Genomic DNA, 8753 nt, shown 5'->3' with positions numbered 1-8753 from the left:
AAGTTATCTTTACCATATTTCTTCTGTTTCTAGCTTATAAAGCTATCAAATGTGACTTTTTTTGTACTTTTGTTGTAGTCCTGAAAATATTGAACCCAATTCAGTATACAATTTTGACTTTGCAAATTGTTTCTATGGATTTCTTCATAAGAATATTTTTTGGAGCTCTAAGCATAGATTTTCTTCTTATTCCAAGACCCTAACACATTTTTTGCGCCATATTTGTTGGCTGTGGACACTTACGACCTTTATTTTTAATTATAAGTAGTTTTTTGAAAAAGTTTTCCTTATCTGACAAACTTGGCAATATTGGACATTTTTTCATAAAACGATTAAAAACAACCGTTATAACGCATATGTGAAACATGTTAGGTATTGCAAATATCGGCTATTATATACTCTACATGTCCACAAAAATATGATTTTCTATTCGTCTCCTGTCTTTAGATATAACTGAATTTGTAAGCAAAATTGATTGGTTCTATTCAGATGAACCGAAGTGTATTATCGGGACGAAGAGTGCTTTGATTAAGCAATTGGGCCAGATGAGTGGAATATGCTGTGGCTACATTTTGTAATTGCAGATTACCGTTGTGTCTGTTCGTACTTTATTTACTTTGTTTGTTCCGCGAAACGATCGTACATCCAACACGCTCCATGAATGTCTTCCATCTATCACAATGTGATCAATTTGATTTTTTTGTTTTCTGGAGTGTCGAGATACTTAAACCAGGTACTGCTAATGTTTTTTTGCCGCTGCGAGGTCTATCAGCCACATTCTATTATCAGATGTTTTACTATGGAGACTGAATTTCCCGACTGTTGGTCCAAAAATATTCTCCTTTCCAATTTTGGCATTAAAACCGTCTAGAATAATTTTAACGTTATGTGCAGGACAACGGTCATATGTTTCTTCGAAGAGCTACAAAAATATATCTTTGGTCAGATTGTCCTTGTCTTCAGTGGGAGCATGAGTTAAAACAGAAGTGATGTTGAAGAATTTTGATTTTGTTTTGCGTATTGCAACAAGCTTCGACTAACCGCAAATCCGCAACCAAACTCGTGCTTTATATCATGACAGCTACGATTATATTACAGTGACAAAATTTATGTGTTGTTGTGACGCTATCGCATTTCCTGTATGGCAGTTATATCGGCATTGTGTTTTTTAAGTACATTTGCCAATGCGTAAACTGCACCTTCTCTATAAAGAGTGAGAACATTACAGGTGCAGATTTGCAGATCATGGTCCTTAAGACGTTTGCGGGGCTCGTCAACTTTAGAGGGTTTTATTTTTCTTTTCCTTTGTTTTTTATACCCTCCACCCTAGTATATTAAGTTTGTTTTTTCTGTTTGTAACACATCGAACTAATCATTTGCGACCACATAAAATCAGGATAAAATCCAGGATAAAATTCTAAGGCCATCTAGCCATGTCCGTCCGTCCGTTGTAATCACTCTAGCGTCCGCAATAATTGAGGTAGAACGCTAAAATTTTGCACCCGAGTGTCTTTTTCCCATAGGCAGGACAAGTTCGGAAATGGGCTATATAGGTCCACGTTTTGGTATAGCCCCCATTTAACGATACCACCCTATTTCAGGTATTTCGAGGATTCTATCTACATTTTTTACCAAACTAGCTGAAATTTGACATTTAACGTTTCTAATGGACAAAAAATTCTTCACTAAAAATTGTCAAGAAATGTCCACGTTTTTGCATAGCCCCCATATAACGGTACCTCCCGAGTTGAGGTATTTTGATGATTTTAGCTACATTTTCCTCCCTAATTGGCCCCAATTTGGCAGTTAGAAGGTAGATCCACGTTTTGGTATAGGTCCCATATAACGGTACCTCCCGATTTAAGGTATTTTGAGGCTTTTAGCTCCATTTTTTGACCGAATTAGTTGAAATTTGACATTTGAGGTCCACAATGACCAAAAAGCTTCTCTTCTAAAATTGCCAAGATAGGTCAACGTTTTGGTTTAGTCCCCATATAACGGTACCTCCCTATTTAAAGTATTTCAAGGCATTTAGTTAAATTTTCTGACCGAATTAGCTGAAATTTGACAAATTATTAACAATCATATGGGTGAATGAGCGGTAAATTTTAGCTCACTACCTTCAATGCGTGGTTAAGGCAGCTCTCCAAGTGACACCACGGGGAGATCAATGTCTACTTGGGATGAAAAAGGGACCAAGATGATTCTTGGGCTTTGTCATGTTAAAATCGATCAGAACCGTTGCTGGGTATCTTTCGTTATTAAGCATTTACTTCTTTTGTCTTAATTTTACAACAACAAATACCATTCAATACAGAATTTCATTGACTGTTTTCCGTGCTTATTTTGTTATTGTTTTGTTGCACTTTCATTCTTTCATATTTGTTTTGATGATTAATTTTTAGTCTAATAATTTTCTACACTGTGACATCATTCATTTTTACCACAATGAATAAATCAGAGAGATTACTTACTTACTTAGTTGGCCCATTACAGAACATTTGTTCCATAGACCGAACTAAGAAAAGATCTCCATTCCTCTCTGTTTTTCGCTTGACTTTTTGGAATACCGCGCCTTTTCATTTCTTCATCCACTTGTATGCTCCATCGAAGCTTAGGCCTGCCGATTCTGCGTGCACCGTCATGTGGCATGTATTCATACGCCTTTTTAGCGGGTTCATCATCGCTCATTCTCATGATATGGCCTAGCCAACGCAATCGTTGCATCTCGATACGTTTAACTATATTCATGTCTTTGTATAGCTTATATAGCTCGTGGTTCATACGACGTCGATATTCACCGTCAACGCAAATCGGCCCGTAGATCTTTCGAAGAATTTTCCTCTCAAACACACCAAGCACTGCCTTATCTGCTTGCGCAAGTACCCATGCTTCGGAGCCATACATTAGCACGGGTAGTATCAGCGTTTTGTAAAGTGTTATTTTAGTTTGACGAGATGTGGCTTTGTTTTTAAATTGCTTACTTAGACCATAGTAGCATCTGTTGGCCAATACATTTCTTCTTATTTCACAACTGATGTTGTTTGTTGTGTTTATGGCAGTGCCGAGGTAGACGAAGTCTTTAACTACCTCAAAATTGTAGGTACCAACTTCCACAGTTGGTCCGAGCTCTATGGACGCTTTGCGCGTCGACACCATCAATTTGGTCTTTTCGCCGTTTACCGCCAGACCCACTTTCGCAGATTCTGCTTCGACCTTCCTAAAGGCATCAGTTACTTCCTCTACTGATCGTCCCATGATGTCTAGGTCATCAGCATAGGCAAGTAACATGTGGCTATTGGTGTAAATTGTGCCATTTCTTTTGACATTTGCATCTCGTATTACCTTTTCCAGCAAAATGTTGAATAGGTCACACGTAAGGCTGTCTCCTTGTCTGAAACCTCTTTTGGTACAAAATTCTTCGGAGAGGTTCTTTCCAATTTTAACTGAGGACCTAGTATCAGTTAAAGTCATCTTACAAAGCCGGATGAGCTTTGCGGGGATACCAAATTCAGACATTGCGTGGAATACCTTTGATCGGAGGGGACTGTCGAATGCTGCTTTATAATCGACAAAAAGGTGAAATGTGTCGATCTGCATCTCTTGGGTCTTCTCTAGGATTTGCCGCAGGGTAAATATCTGGTCAATGGTGGACTTGCCAGGTGTAAAGCCACATTGGTATGGGCCAATTATTTCGTTGACCATTGGCTTTAGTCGTTCGCACAATATCCCTGACACTATCTTATAGGCAATAGGGAGAAGACTTATGCCCCTATAGTTGGAGCATACAGTCTTATCTCCTTTCTTGTGGACGGGACATAGGATGCTCAGGTTCCAATCGTCGGGTACGCGTTCTTCCTGCCAGATGGTGCTAACTAGCTGATGCATACACCTTATCAGCGCGTCGCCTCCGGTTTTAAACAGCTCGGCTGGTAAGCCATCGGCTGCTGATGCTTTATTATTCTTCAGCCGGTTGATTGCTGTTTTTTTATTCATCTTGGCCGGGCGGTATACATTATATACCATCTTCTGGGATTGGATCTGTGGTATCATCGTCTTCGCTACTATTGGATACCAGCAGATTGGAGAAATGTTCCTTCCATATCCTGAGCACGCTATCTGTATCTGTTACCAGATTACCTTCCTGGTCTCTACAGGAGGATGTGCCTGTACCAAAGCCATCTGTTTGATGGTTCACTCTTTGGTAGAATTTTCGGACTTCATTCTGGCTCCTGTACATCTCGATTTTTTCACACTCCCGCTTTTCCATTTCTCTCTTTTTCTTGTGGAAAAGACGTTTCTCTTCTCTCCTATTCTCCCGATATCTCTCTCGTGCGCTACGCGTTGCTACTGATTGTAAAGTAGCTCTATATGCCGCATTTTTCTCTTCGGTAGCAGCACGACACTCCTGGTCATACCATGAATTCCTTTGTGGAGGTCTCTGGAATCCAAGTATGGATTTTGCGGCTGTTTCCATGGAGTGGGCAATATGTTGCCATTGTGTTGTTATGTTATCGGGACAAGGAGTTATCGCGTTAAGCAATTGGGCTAGTTGAGTGGAATATGCTGTGGCTATCTGTTGTGTTTGCAGCCTATCGATGTCCAACTTCCGCGTTGTGTCTGTTCGTGCTTTATTTGCAACGTTTAGACGGGTACGTACCTTTGCTGCAACAAGGTAGTGGTCCGAATCAATGTTTGCGCCTCGGAACGATCGTACATCCAAAACGCTGGATGAATGTCTACCATCTATTACAACATGATCAATTTGATTACTTGTTCTTTGATCTGGAGACAGCCAGGTGCCCTTATGAATATAGAGATGATTAAATCTGGTACTGCTAACTACCATGTTTTTTTCAGCTGCAAAGTCTATCAGTCTCATACCATTGTCAGATGTTTCACTGTGGAGACTGAATTTCCCGACTGTTGGGCCAAAGATATTCTCCTTTCCAATTTTGGCATTAAAATCGCCTAGAATTATTTTAATGTCATGGGCAGGGCAATGGTCATATGTTTCTTCTAAGCGCTCGTAAAATATATCTTTGGTCTGTTCGTCCTTTTCTTCAGTGGGAGCATGAGCGCAAATAAAGCTGATGTTAAAGAATTTAGCTTTTATTCGAATTGCAGCAAGTCTTTCATTCACTGGGGTGAAGCTGGATACCAGATGTTTTAGTCTCCGACTAACTACGAATCCGCAACCAAACTCATGCTTTACGTCATGGTAGCTATAATACAGTGTGTCACCTTTAGGTGTTGTTGTGACGCCTTTCCCAATCCATCGAATTTCCTGTATGGCAGTAATATCGGCCTTGTACTTTTCAAGTACGTCTGCCAATGCGAAGACTGCACCTTCTCTATAAAGAGTGCGAACATTCCAGGTGCAGATTCGCAGATCATGGTCCTTAAAACGTTTGCGGGGTTCGTCAACTTTAGAGGGGTTTGTTTTTCTTTTCTTTCGTTTTTTCATAGTAGGATGTTTTTTCTAGGGGAGGGTTACTAACCCGACGCCCAAACCCAAGTTTTTAACGTTCTTATGGGTGAACGCGCGGCACATGTTAGCTCACTACCTTTAACGGGTGTTAAAGGCAGTTCCCCAGGTGACACCACGGGGAGGTCAGTGTCCACCTGAGATGAAAGAGGGACCAAGATAAATCCTGGGCTTTGCCATGTTAAAGCCGATCAAGACCGTTGCTTGGTATCATTCATCCCCTACGTCACCCAGAGAAAGCATACTCTCTGAATTATTACCTCTGTCCCATTTGTTGTTTACATCCGTCAGATTATATGTATTTGCAAATCAGTTAGTATTTCTCTTGAACATTGCAGAACCTTTTAGATTGGGGATGCTAGAACTGTCTATGCATACGCGAGCGAGTATTAACACAGGAGAGTAGCAGGTAGCAGAGTAGCATGTGTAATCTAAGTAATCTGTTGTTGAGTCTTTTGTGAATAATTCTCTAGTCAGTAAAACATTGTAGAATAGTAATCTAAACGAACCCTCGATATATTTGGTACAAATCGTACCGAGGAATAAAACCTAGTTCCGTAACAATTTTTTTCTGTACCATGTTATGATAATGAGTAGGTAGATCTCTTTATTGAAGTTTATATTTTCTACAAATATATCCTTTGCACTGCAAGATGAAACTTGTATCCATTATTTTAAACTGAAATCCTTAAATATGTTTATATCTTTCGACATGGCTTAATTAAAAAAGCGCTACTTTAATAAGTTTATGCGAATTTGTGTTATTCTATCCTAGTTCTTGTAAAAACATTTTCCCTTAAACATATGTTTTCGTATGTACGTACGAGTATGAATGTACATATACAAACCAACATCACAGAGACTACCTACAGCAATTATGTATATCACCTCTATTTTTTGGCAAAATAATTGCAAGCTATATTTGACCTCCCTAATCCAATCTAAAGTATCCTTCATTCATCAACAACCCACGCATTTAACCAAAGTTACCATAGATGGATGCAATATATAAAATGAAGTGCACAATATGCACATATGTATGTACGTACATATGTATGTGTATGTACATTATTCTCTACATACATATAAAGAATATACCACAAAATTGAAAGCAATATAAGGTTTACTGTCAGCAATTACCTTTATATTAGATGACTAAAATTGCACGCAACATTCATTTGCAATTTTCAGCCAGGTTGGATGGATGTTGGTAGATGCTTGATATTACACAGTTCAATTTGTGGCTTTCATGCTAGGTAATTAAGCAAATGCAATTACTTTAAAGACAATATGGAGCGTACGGCAGCTATTTGTTTTTTCTATGCGTTAAAAGATTTTAGTAATATTTACGTTTTGAATGATTTTTTTTCCTAATACCCACATCGTACATTTCTTACCAACGTAGATCAAGTTTGATAATGGACTATGTATATTGGTCCACTCTTCGGGTACCTTTCCCACAAAGGTACAAAATTGTTTCGACAATTTTACCGAATGTAATCACTGTGGTCCTGATTACTATGATATAATCCGTTTCTGACCCATAGGCCCCTGTCTAATCACCAACTAAGTATTGTCCACTCCGTGCAAACAGCTGGAAAATTCATACCAAGATCCGGAGTGTCGTGCTGCTATCGAGGAAATAAATGAGGCATAGCCCTGTAATCAGTGGCACCGGGTAGTGCAAGAAAAGCGGGGCTGTGAAAAATCGAGATGTACAGGATCCAGAATAAAGTCTGAAAATTCTGACAAAAAGTTAAACATAAACTGATTGTCTTGGTCAGGCACATTCCCAAAAACATTTTCCAAGCTGTTGGAATCCAATGCTAACGAAGACGACGAAGATATCACAAATCTAGTTGCACAAGATGTTATTGAGTGTACGCTGCATTGCCAGGATGAGATAAAGGCAGTTAAAAACTGGCTGAATAATAATAATAATAAATACGAAAGAGCAGATGGTTCACAAGGCGAGCTGTTCAAAGCTGGATTAGGACCATCTGGCAAGAGGAACATGTATCAGATGATTTAATTTGCGCTCACATTATAAAAGCACAACAGCTCCCTATTGCAAATAAGGTAGTGTCCAGTATATTGTTTGAAATCCTAAAGGCCATGATCAATGCAATAAGAGCGTTATAATAGTGTGGCATAAACCTGACAAATCCACCATGACCAAATATTTATCTTGCGGCAAATCCCAAAAAAAATCCAAAAGATGCAGATCGATACTTACCATCGTTTATGTCGATAACAAAGCAACCTTCGACAGCCCTATACGTTCAAGGATATTCCAAGCCATGGCTGAATTTGGCAAACCTCTTTCGACTTGGAAAGATCCTCTCCTAACAAATTAATAACAAAAGTTTCAGACAAGCCTTTCGTTTGTTTTTTTATACCCTCCACCATAGTATGGAGGGTATATTAAGTTTGTTTTTCCGTTTGTAACGCATTGAAATACTAATTTGCGACCCTATAAAGTATATATATTCTTGATCAGGGTAAAATTCTGAGTCGATCTGTGCACGTCCGTCCGTCCGTCCGTCCGTCTGTGGTAATCACTCTAGCATCCACAAAAATGGAGATAGGACGCTGAAATTTTGGGAAAATGCGTCTTTTGTTTGCAGGCAGGTCAAGTTCGATGATGGGCTATATCGGTCTACGTTTTGGTATAGCCCCCATATAACGGTAGCCCCCGATTTACGGTATTTTGACGTTTTTAGCTACATTTTCAGACCGATTTAGCTATAATTTGACATTAAGGGTTCTTAAGTGTCAATAAGCTTATATAACAAAACTTGTGTACATAGGTCCACGTTTTGGTATAGTCCCCATATAACGGTAGCCCCCGATTTACGGTATTTTGACGTTTTTAGCTACATTTTCAGACCGATTTAGCTATAATTTGACATTAAGGGTTCTTAAGTGTCAATAAACTTATATAACAAAACTTGTGGACATGGGTCCACGTTTTGGTATAGCCCCCATATAACGGTACCCCCCGATTAACGGTATTTTGACGTTTTTAGCTACATTTTCAGACCGATTTAGCTATGATTTGACATTTAGGGTTTTTAAGTGTCAATAAACTTATATAACAAAACTTGTGGACATGGGTCCACGTTTTGGTATAGCCCCCATATAACGGTAACCCCCGATTTACGGTATTTTGACGTTTTTAGCTACATTTTCAGATCGATTTAGCTATGATTTGACATTTAGGGTTTATAAGTGTCAATAAACTTATATAACAGAACTTGTGGAC

The sequence above is a fragment of the Musca autumnalis genome, unplaced genomic scaffold (genome assembly GCF_047663935.1).
Source record: "Musca autumnalis isolate F117 unplaced genomic scaffold, ASM4766393v1 scaffold_5, whole genome shotgun sequence".
NCBI lineage: Eukaryota > Metazoa > Arthropoda > Insecta > Diptera > Muscidae > Musca > Musca autumnalis.
Note: the sequence above shows the minus strand (reverse complement) of the source record.